Source organism: Natrix helvetica, assembly GCF_964273705.1.
Source record: "Natrix helvetica genome assembly, chromosome: 3".
Lineage (NCBI taxonomy): Eukaryota > Metazoa > Chordata > Lepidosauria > Squamata > Natricidae > Natrix > Natrix helvetica.
In genome coordinates this window covers 133,888,573-133,900,774 of record NC_138549.1, presented here as the reverse complement: position 1 = coordinate 133,900,774, position 12,202 = coordinate 133,888,573, and the positions used below count along the sequence as shown (strand labels likewise).

At 38.1% G+C, this 12,202-nt stretch overlaps 1 long non-coding RNA gene across 1 annotated transcript; it reads right to left on the bottom strand.

Moving 5' to 3' along the window:
- Positions 1 to 1,166: 1,166 nt before the first annotated feature.
- Positions 1,167 to 11,189, bottom strand: LOC309390137. Its single transcript, XR_014175071.1, has 3 exons — positions 11,111 to 11,189; positions 6,954 to 7,101; positions 1,167 to 1,365 (listed from the first exon to the last, which is right to left on the bottom strand). It is a non-coding gene; the product is annotated as an uncharacterized lncRNA (long non-coding RNA).
- Positions 11,190 to 12,202: the final 1,013 nt, after the last annotated feature.

Here is a 12,202-nt window from a genome sequence, read left to right as displayed (position 1 = left end):
GCTATTCTAGCTTGCTGAATGTTATACATTGTTCAGGCACAAATGAATAAGATGTGGAATCTTTAGAGAAAACATACCTTTACAAGATAATTTGCTCTGGATTTTTTTTAAAAAATAATTTGCTTCAGAAATGATGTGAATTGTTACAAGATTTTTAGTCAGTCTGTTGGTAGACTTAAAACATTTTTTTAAATTGTATTAATTGTCCTTAATATTTAATTGCTCAATTACATTTGCATATTCCTCAAATCAGGGATGGGCTGCTGGGGATTTGCAGGGGTTTGGGAGAACCTCTAGCTAAAATACTGTGCAGTTCAGAGAACCCCCAAATCCCACTCCTGGTTGACTTCACCCACCCCTCACAGGAGTCCCCACATGGCCCGTTTTGGATTCAGGTAAATGCAGGGCCCGCGCAGAGGCTCTGGGAGGGCAAAAAACGGACCCATTTCTGGCCTCTATAGGGCCTCCAGAGCCTGGGGAGGCTGTTTTCACTCCCCCAGAGGCTTGAGGAAAGTGTCTGGAGCCCGGGAGGGCAAAGGTTCCCCACCACCATGGTGTAGGAGGCTAACTAGGCCACACTCACCATGGCCACACCCACACCCACCCAGCAACCGGGAAGAGAACCCCTTGCTAAAATTTTTGAAGACCCAAATCATACTGAGGGGTGAGATAGCTTTGAATTCAATGATCAGAAGGTAGTTCTTACTGTTGAAGAAGAAATGTAAAGAAAGATATTTCTTTAGATCTAGAAAAAAAAGGTCATACCTTATTTTAATAATACCAAATAAAAGAAACCTGAGAAAAACTGAATAACTTGGGTCTAATTCACATGATCATCAACAACAAAAATTCACTAATCTACCAGTTGATCTACCAACCTTAGCTGAGGAAAAATCAAAGTTGATTAAAGTTGCCTATCTACTGGCAAAGTACAACACTTTCTGAAAAACTGCAGGTAGTTCATTAGCAGGAGATTGTTTTGTTAATGTAAGAAGGGAGAAAAACATCTTACAGATTTGTTTTCTTTAGTCAGGATGTCTTTTAAATCTCTGCTTCGTTTTGAACACTGGCTGAGTAAGATACAGCTCATTATGAGATACCCAATATCCATTAAGGATCATCCTTTTCTTCCTATTACCGTAGTTTCCTCTGCTAACCTTTTTCTGATATCAAAGCAAATACTCTGTAAATAATGGAAGTGTTATCCCCATTTTGAAGGTGTAGCAATAATCCCAATTAATATATTTACAGATAGAAATATATTTCACCAACATTTTGGAAGTGGAAGGACAACCTCTCCTCTCCAGCACAAGCCCCCAGTTTGAATCAAATTCCAAGGTGTCCAATTTGAAGGACTTCTGTTCCCTAAAAAAAAAACCATGACATTCATCACAAACTGATGCTCTGTACGTATTGGCTTTCCTGTCAAGAATCTTATTCACAGTGGTGGGTGTACAGAACTGCAGAACTCATAACATTACAAAAGGATGGATAGATGTACAGAATGAATTAGTCATATTATTAAGCTATAAAGAAGATGGTAAAAGAGGCTCAAGTCCATGTTGCTGTTTTTTAATTATTTGCAAGTAATGATTAATAACTATTTAATTTAAAAGTTTATAATTTAAAAACAGCTTGATTTTTGACGCAAGAGGCATATGTGTATTTTAAAATGCTTACTACATAGCATTTTTTTCTCTTTATGCATATTTTCACTCACACATGCACTTTGATTTGCATTTGTTTGCCTATCATCATGATTACAGAAATGAAGGGAGATGTGAAGCACACATAGCAGACTTTGCACTGTAATGCAAACAAGCAGTCAAAGAGCTACTTCAAAAAGAGAGAAACTAGCCTAAAGTCAATTCACAAGAGAAAAAGAGAATTATTTATGCAGTATAGAAATCCTCTGTCTCATGGACCAGGATACAGAGAAAGCTGGATGTCCCTGTTCAAATTTGCCAGAAGATAGTAAGAAATGATGAAGAGAGAGAGAGAGAGAGAGAGAGGGAGGGAGGGAGAAATCCACCAGCTCAGCTCCCATAATCAGTCAATGTCGTTAGACAAGATAGTTTTGGAATTGTTTCTCCAGTAGAGAAAATACTCCCCTCAAAACAAAAAAATTAGAAGAAAAAACAAATAAAATACTATAAAGTGACATATTTACCTTTTTACTTGAGTAACATAAAGAATATGGTTTTCTGATTTCTGATAATTAGAAACTTCCATATAATGCTTGCAGTCTACAAGCATCAACTAGCTACAGAACAGTGTTGCAGTACTGCAGAGTACTGTATAACATCTATAATAAAAAGCTGTCCTTAGACTTCAATTATGCAATTTGTGTCCAGGGGAGGCAAGAATGGCACTTGAACTTTAAGTATTATGCTGTCAGCTACATACTGAGAATGAAACTAGGTGAAAAAAAATTAATATTTAATTTAATTAATATTAAAATATAGTGAATATAATTTTTCTCCCTTCTAATTAATGTTCTTTTTTCTATGACACGCACACACACAAACCCCACACCTTTCTTGGAGTAAGAACATTTTAAAATTCAACCATAATTTCTACCCAAATTTTAGGTTAGCACATTTAAAGCTATCCTTCTGGATAATGTTGCTGTATTGTAGAATTAAGAATATCACATAGACATTTCAGGGGGGCAATTTCAAGCCATTCATTCGTTCGTTCATTTCAACGCCTTGTATTTCTGGCTAAATTCATGCTGATGCTTTTCTCAAAATAGATAGTAATGCTAATCTCTAAAAATATAACACATATCAATGGTCTGTTAACTAAGCTTCTTTTAATCTTTCTTTCCCATTTAATTGTCCAACCAAATTTGATGATTTCTAAAGCAACCATTCTAAGGAAGGCATACATGAGGTGTACAACTTTTAGCAGTCAATGCCTATTCTTGGTTATGTTGAAAATAAAATTCTAAAAATGTGAGTTATGATTATTTGCCAATGGAGCTATATTTCTAGGAGGCATTGTGGACACTGGATAAAATTTTAATTTGCTTTCCTTCTAGCTGTGATTATTAGGCTAGTGCAATCAATATTCCAGCTTGATATTTATTCAGACTAGCTTTGAATAGGCAAAAGCAGTTGCAGTCATTATTGAGAAAAGTAACCTTTTTGTAATTAGGTCCGTATTAGTCGATCCTGGCTCATGGATGTTAATCTATTTTTTTTTCCACCGGAATTTTAGATTTGGTAGTGGCTGGACATGTAAATCTCATACCATAAAATGACATTGAAAAACAAAACAACAACCAACTGAAGATGGAGTTTTTCATTGTGATTCAGTGTGTTATTGCTGCTAACAGTTCAATGGGCTTTAGTAATGTTGACTTTTGCATTTGTCAGTGAGAAAAAGGGGCTAGCTTTAATCTGCTCATGCTTTCTGAGAAAGATTTCTAACAGCCTTCCCTTGGTTAGGAGTGAGATAATTCTTCCCTGTGACAGAATACCATATCCCTAAATGGAAGCAGCAATGAATGTACAATTACTCTGGACTTACAAGGAGCTAACTCATTTAACAGTGGAGGCAATACATTGACCTGGCAGCAGTTCTCTTGGAGGCTCTCTGCCCAAAAACTCCCATAATATTTTAGTTTCTCTCATTCCCTTTTTGTGCCCCTGAAAGTGTGGAAGTTAACATCTATGTTTTTCAAAGCTGTCAAAGTTTTCATGCTAGTCATCTGTCCCGAGCCTGAAAAAAATCCTAAAAAGCAATGCATTGCAAAAGGTACTGCAATTGTTTACAATGTCAAATATTTCCAGGCTTGGATGATATTTGCCAAGTCTGCAAAGTTGTACTTTCCAAAAAGGGAAGGGTATGCTCTCACTCTCATTGCATCAAAGTAGCTTATCTTGACATATTGCTATGACTGGAATTAAGCCAGGAGGAAGCTATCTTTATACCTAGCACATATGTACACACCAAGAGCTAGTTTATCAAGAGAGATTTTTTTACTCAAAGTAAAAAGTCTTTCCTGCTACTCAAGCAATTTGAGCAAATACCAATTCAGGATTCAGAAAAACAATGGCAACATTTTGTGATCGCTCAGTGTGGCTGACCTACTTTTTACTGTTGACCCTTCGATTTTATTTATATAGTTACTGCACATCCCGACCATAACGTGTTTTAGTCAGGTCTTGCATTGCTCGGTCCTGAGCCCAGGAGGGTGATACCATTGGTTCTTTGGGTTTTGGAACTGGTCATATAGTATGAGTACATAAGGTTTTATTTCAAAACAGGATAGGAAAGTAACAAAACATGAGGCAGCAATAAAAAATATTCAAGAATATAATAAGACAAAAGAAAGAAAGAAAGATGTTATGCCCTTTCTGACAATCATGACACCTAAACATGTTATAGTAGAATGGAACTCTTTAAAGCCATCAAACATGCAGCACTCTTCTAGTTAGACCTAAACTGAAGTGACACCCCATGGTGGATTTCTGACAGCTTAAATAGCTCTTAAATAGCATGACTGACATCTGTTTTTGATGGCCACATCTCACTGGAATTGATTAAGGACAAGGAGGATGAATTTATCTTATCTTAGAATGCATTGCCTTGTCCTGCCAGGAATGAGAATTGTTTCAAGGTTATGGATATCTGCCAAGGATGAGACCATCAATGTTAAGGAGTATTAGTTTATGGCAGTAGGCAATGAGACCATCTCAAAGTTAAGAAGCATCTGTTTCTCGAGCCTTTTGAAGTAACAATGAAAAACATCATTCTATTCTATACAAGTACCTCCCCTCCAAGGACAGGATAAAACAAAGTCTGACTGAAATATAATCCTATAGGGCCGTGATGGCGAACCTGTGGCATGCATGCCACAGGTGGCACGCAGAGCCCTCTCTGCAGGCATGTCAGCTGTTGCCCCAACCCAGGTTCATCGCACACCTGCGTGCACCTCCCACCTGGTTTTCGGGTCTCTGGCAGGCATGCATGGGGGATGGGGGGGCATGTGTGGGGGGTGCTCAAATTGCATGTTGGGGGTTTGCATGCATGTGCATGACCCCTGCACCCTGTTTTGGGCCTGGAAGATCTCCTGCACCAACCTGGAAGCCAAAACAGGAGGTGGGATGGGGTACATGCGTGGGAGGTGCTCACATTGCTTTTTGGGGTTTTGCGTGCACGTTTTGGGCACTTGGCACCAAAAAGGTTAGCCATCACTGCTGTAGGGACTAAAATAAATGCTTGTTTAATTCTATAATATGTATTCAACTATTAGAGATAAATATACGGTTCTCATCCTCCTAAAGGAAAGAGGTATCCAAATTCTCCATGCCAATCTTCCAAGTAAAACCGGCATTATAGTAATATATGTATATTTTTCTGACTTTCTTCCATGTGATCTTAATATACATGTACCATTTTCAAGGAGAACATCAGGAATCATTTGGAAGTGATGAACATTGATAGAGAACCAAAGGAATTATGGAATTAACTTATAGAGTCATTAAGGAGGAATGATTGTTTGGGGCAATATGCTGAGTTTGTAAATCGCTTAGAGAGGGCTTTAAAGTACTATGAAGCGATATATAAGTCTAAGTGCTATTGCTATCTAATCAATCTTGACTTTCTTTTACTGTACCTTGAGTTGAAGCCATTTTTTTAAAAAAAGAGAAATGACAGAAACAATTATTCTAGCTCAACACATGTAGGGGAGTTGCATCAGGCCATGGATCATTTATGAAATGATCAGTTGGTCAATACTTTTCTTTTATGGTAGTAAAGGTATTTTTCTCTGACTTCTATAGAGAAAAAAATGCATTGACATAGAAGAAAGAAGAATGCTCAAACATCATTTATTTGCCATTTCCCCCCGAATCTTATAAAGGCTTTAGTTGATACTGTCGGCATCAGCAATTTAAGAATAAAAAAGTCAGGATGGCAGTGTGTGACAATCAAAACCCCATTTCTTTTTCACCTGTGTTGCTTTGATTTCATATATGGAATTCCATTGTCACAGATACGACCAATGTATCTGTGAAACTAAAGCAACACAGGTTCTAAATGTATTCTAAATGTAGTGTCTATGAATCATGGCAGTAATTTCCAACAGGTCTGAATGAATCACTCTTTCTAATGACCAAATGGCAAGTCTTCCTACTTAATCATCTTTTGTGCTTATTAGAATGAATGAATTGTTCTGGAGTGGAATTAAGAAATAAATGTTGTAACTGGGGAATGGTCAAGAACACAGAACAGCTGATGCTAAGATCAGAGCTGCACTGCTAAACCACATACCATAATCCTAACTTTTTGCCAGAGTAGTAACCCCTTCATCAATCATCATCATTTCCTACAGTACTTCTTCGTATTGTATACCTATAGCAGTGATTCTCAACCTTGGCAAATTTAAACTATGTGGACTTCAACTCCCAGAATTCTAGGAACTACTATATTTCCCCCCAAATAAGACAGGGTCTTATTTTCTTTTGACCCCTTAAATAAGCATTTGGCCTTCTTTTCAGGAAGGTCTTATTATTTTTGAGGTGCAGGAGGCAGCGAGAGTGGTTACCTCATGGCTGCTGTTGTGTTACAATTTTTTCGGGGAGAGCTTACTTTCAGGTGAGGGTTTATTTTAGGGCATGGGCTCAAAAGCCCAATTGGGCTTATTATTTGGGAAGATCTTATTTTGGGGGGAACAGGGTAGCTGGTGAACTCTGGGAATTGTAGTCCACACATCTTAAAGTTGCCAAGGTTGAAAAACATGCCCTGTACTATAATCTTCCCTCTTTCCATTTTGAACAACAGCAGCCTTGTGAAGTAGTTTGAGGTAAAACAACTGTCCCAAAGTTCTCAGTAGGTTTGCTAGCTCATCTTGGGTGGACTTACACCTACTGTCCCTTTGACTATTTGCATACTTAAAACGTCCGCTGATAGCCAATAATGTAAAGCACAGGTGTCAAACTTACCACATCACGTTACCATCACATGATGTTTTGTGGCGTTTTTCCCATTCATGGAGCTGAGGTGGGTGTGGCCTGCATGTGACCCATCCAGCATGCGGGCTGCCAGTTTGACACCTCTGAAAAGTATATCAATAGATCTGGTTGCTTCGACCTAAGATTTGAACCATGTGAATCTTTGGTGATTTTGCATGGTAAAGAAAAAGTATCTTTCAATATAATGACAAGTCAGCTAGCCAATGAGTTAAAATTAGCCTGAAAAAGGTGTTACACACATGACTGAATCTATGTCTGCTAGTTTCTAAAGTTGAGTTCAGTAATATAGGCAAAGATTGAGAATGAATTTCTATCACCCTATCATTGTTAAATACAAGCTGTAATATTACCTGCCCTTCAATGAGTGGAGAATACAGTATATGTTTAATCTCCATTTGAGGAGTCTGCAATAACCAGAAAGTTTCAGTCCCCATACATTTTATCAGTCTTGGAAAGAATTATGTAAACATTTCTGGACAGCAGAACTGACTCAAGGCCAGAATTAGTCAAGTTTAAATGCCACAGAAATAGAGCTGTAATCAATTATGATATATGTCATGACTGTTACTGAATGTCAATCTTTTCAAAGAATCAGCTCTGACTATCCCTTTCCCTTTAGAATAATTTATTGTGGGTAACTCTTTTTTTAACATGGGGCAGTGTAGCGGTTCAGTGGTTAAAATGCTAACCTAAGCACCACGCAATGAGGTGAGCTCCCATCTTTGCCCCAGCTCCTGCCCACCTAGCAGTTCTAAAACATGTAAATTGTGAGTAGATAAATAGGTGCCACTTTGGTGGGAAGGTAACAGCATTCTATGATGTCATGATCATGGAAATGTCTTTCGACAGTGTTGGTTCAATGGCCTTGAAACAGAGATCAATACCACCCTTTATAATCAGCAACGACTAGTGGAGTAAAATCCACGGGGACTTCTTTACTTTTTTTTTTCTTAACACTACTAGTTCATTGAAACAAATGCCATGTAATAATAATGCAAAGGAGTTGAGTTAGATGGTGCTGATTGGATGAACTCAGATGTATACCACAAAAAATGCTGCCTGAAATAACTGGAAGTTACAAACTGACAAAGATGAAATTCTCAATTAACTCTGAGATGCTACATAAGAGGAAGGAAGTAAATGCAAAATCAAGTGTCCAGTCAGATTCCCTTTAGTAATAATTTGTGTGAAGCCAGAAGCATTTACTGGGGTGAGCTATGGGAAATAAAAAAAAAATAGAGGAATATCAATCTTATCCTGCGATATGAAGGAGCTGATAAAAAAAGTGGCATAAAGACCGTGATAAATTTTAAGGAGGCAGAATCCCAGCAATATAGGAGACAGATACATGGGGTTTCTTAGCTACCATGTGTAAGTATGTATAGCTCTTGTTCCCTTGCAAAATCTTAGCTCAAGATACTTTGTCCAAAATGAACCAACAGAAAGCAGAAAAACCTATTTATTTCTCTTCTCATCATTGGCAATAAAAATAAAATCATAATAAAATAATTCCATGTCAAACTATATCTTACTTCCATCTAATGGGGGGATTGGTCTTGCAGTCGCTATTTCAGAATACTGTTGGGATTGTAAAAAAAAACAAAGAAAGGCTAATGTATTTCTAGTAGGAAGACAGCAATATGCTTTTTATGAGGATTCAGAGTAACAGCTGAAGTGATGGTTTCTACGAATGGGTCATTATATATGTAAACATTCAGACAAGTAACACAGAGCCATATAAATATATTAAAGTTACTATTAGGGTTTTTAAAAAAAATCTCTAAAACCAAATCTCTAAAATCAAGTGCAACTCCTGGTGAATATGTGGGTATGCCCACGTAATTTTCTTAATGCAGTAAGGAATTGGTTTGTCACTGTCTTCTTCTTACATCACCATTACCATAAGATAGTGGCTAATCAGTAACATGAGTGAAATACTAATATATGTCAAGGGCATATGAAAAATACAGTGTTAATTGCTGAAATTCAAAACAAGCTAATTTTTTTTAGTAATGAAGCTGAATAAAATTCTATTAAAAGCAACCCATTACAAAATATTGTGCTGCCATAATTCCAATTAAGCATATGTAAAGTCAAAATAAAGTTGTGTGAAGCTGCTTAAATAACTTGTTTTTCATTGCATCTCATACATTCTTTCTATCCAATCTTTTCCTAATTGTTTTCCAAAATTGAAATTTGTCTTCAAATATAGTTTTTATTTAATTATTCTAGTCAATATTAGATGGGCTACTCCCAGATGAAACCTTCGTTGTGTATTTAGATGCTTCAAATAACACTTTGCAAGTAATCCAGATTATAATCTTCCCCATTTGTCAATCACTTTTTTTTTAAACAACATAAACTGTGAAAAATAAAGTAATTGTGCAGATGTCTATGGAGATTCAGTGGGGTGGGGTGAGGAAATGGAAGGATTCGTATTCCTTTGCAGTCATCTGGACAGAGAGGACCACTAGTTCGAAAGAGGGGTTAAAGAGGCCATGTTGGAAGAAATGTCCTTCTGGGTTCAGTTCCAAGTAGGGAGAAAGACACTGGAAACATGGTGGCTGTTTGGAAATATGGTTTTATTCGTGGATAGGATCACATGCCTTGAAGATGTTGGGTGAAGAAAAAAAGGATAGAGTTGCTGAGAATGCCTGAGTTTTATACCCTCTCTGGGCTTTTGAATTTGAGCTTGTATTCTGATTGGTTGTCAGCCTCCCACGGGGCCATGCAGCGGGAACTCTGTAGGCCGTCCTGAGTCCCAAGTTGGTTGAGCCTTGCTGGGTGATGCAATCTGGGTGAGATGGGTAGAGGGCTAATCCTATCATGTCCTGAGGGCCATGCCTTAATCTCATCAACCTGGATCTGAAGGTAGGGCAGGGAGCTGCAGGAAGCTGCTTTGTCTTTAAAAACATGTTTCTCCTTTTCTCATCCAGGGAAATGTAATATCCTGCCTTTTTAATATTTCTCAGAATATTCCATTCTTCTAGGAGGGGTGCGTATGCTAACTTCCTACAGCTGTCTATGTTAAAATTGAACAGCCCTCTCTCAACAAAGGGAGAAGAATGTGACACCACTTACAATATCTCCTGTTTACTACACAGTCCTTTCAGCAGTTAAAAGAAGACTCCACACCCATTTGAACGCTGAATCCAGTGAACCTGGGGAAACAGATAAACCCCCAGTGGCCTCAACAGTTCTCAGAGCATGCCAATGATCAGATGCCTGCAAAGGAATATAAATTATTTCATTCTCTCTAACCGCCCCTCTTGGCGGTCTGGGTCAGTGGAACCAGCAGCGACCCAGGCCTGCCACGCCCCTGAACCAGTTCTCCCGACGGCACCATAGGCGCCGCCATCTTGTTTTTTTATAGAACTGTGCCTGTGCACACAGCGCGCATCAAGTGTGTGTGCTGCGTGACCATGAGCAAACTGGCAGTAGCAGCTGCCAGAACCCACCCCTGAATCAGTCATAACTGGAGATGATTCTTGGATGAAAATTAAAATGTCTTCCTTAAGGAAAAAGCCCCTTTGAGACATACCTTTGCAGAGGTTTATTGTGTGGTAGCAGCCTTCTCTCTGAAAACATCCTATCACCTTCATATAAAACATTATCCTATATGAGATTCCCTTGTTGGATAAATGAGTGCAACTATAAATTTTCAATTACAGTGCAATGAATTTCAGTAGCCAGCACCATACTTGGCCTCTCTCCTGTGCTTGATCACTTATGAGATAATAATGAGAGGTATCTAGGTTGGATGTTTACAAGTTCCAGAATTAATTAAACTGCAAGCTGGTAATGAAAAAAAGAGTCCACTCTCAGATATCTGAATGACTTAAAGAGGCAAATTTTTTCAATGGAGTAAATAAAAAAGAAAAGAGAGACAGTCAAACCAAAGAATTAACTCTGCTCTGACTTCAATACAAGAAAGGTTATTTTATAATCTTTCTGCAAACATGTCATTTTAGAAACCAGAAGGAAGGTGCTGATTGAAACAGGAAATGAGTGGCTTGTGGGGCGGAAAGGAACGTATTGACATTTTCGCAGAGACACTTTCACAGAGAGCTACACAGAGATACTCTGAGTATTTTGTAACCCAGATGTCAAGTAATGGAGATGCCCACCTGAATTTTTAAGAGAATAACTTCTCGTTCTTTGCTGCACAACCTAAGAGTAACGTCTCCAGTTAGTAGATTGCTTGGCTTTGAACAAAAAACAGATATTGCCTAAGGGAAAACATCTATCCCATAGGCAGATAGCTGGGGTCATTTGGCAAGGAGCCAGTGGACTTGTTTCACCTGGATCCACCCTTACAGTTTGAATTAGCATGTAGTCTGTATTTACTGAATTTGCTTCACTTTTAAACCTCATATTTAATACAATGCCTATTCTTTGTTCAGATATCAAAATTTGGCCTTATTATGGTTCATCGCACAGCCAGCCAGATGTTAAAACTTGATTTGGCATTTCTATTATTAACATTTACACACTACCAACTGCCAACAACTACGGTGGTTTGCAAATTACTTAAAATATTAAAAGAAACAAGAAACAATAACCAGGATAAGAAACAAGGGTAAAGATGGCAGAATGAGTGGAAAAAATGGGTTTTTAGTGATCCTCTCCAACGGCCTGCGTGAAGAGGCCCTTCACCAAACACTAGCAGGGTGGGGGCCATTCAGCTCTCAGAGAGAATTTCTCAAGATGCTGCCTTGAAATGACATTTCTTGCTATGCAATGCAAAGAAAAAGAGAGAAGGGACCAGTGATGGTTTCAACAGAGATGGAAATAACAGAAGGATATACTTCTGACTAAGGTAATAGGTATTATGAAACAAAAACAATTCACGTAATAGAACACACTACTTGTTTAATACTGGTTAGATAAGCCTTTCCCCAACTTGATGGTCTCTAGACAGGTTTCTACACAGGTAAATCCCAGGGAATTTAGCTATGCTAGCTAGGAACTAAGACAACTGAAATCCCTGTATGTAAAGAAAAACTTTGGAAAGGCTGGATTGGAATAATGTTCAATTGATCCAGAATTTAAAGCAGGGGTGTCAAACTCGTGTCGCTTGGACTTTTTTCTCCTTCACTAAACCGGACATGGATGTGGCCAGACTGTGGGCCATGAGTTTGACAGCCCTGATCTAAATGGTTTGCCTTTGCTTTTTTCTTATTATTAATATAAGGCAATCAAATCAGTTCTTAGTGGCA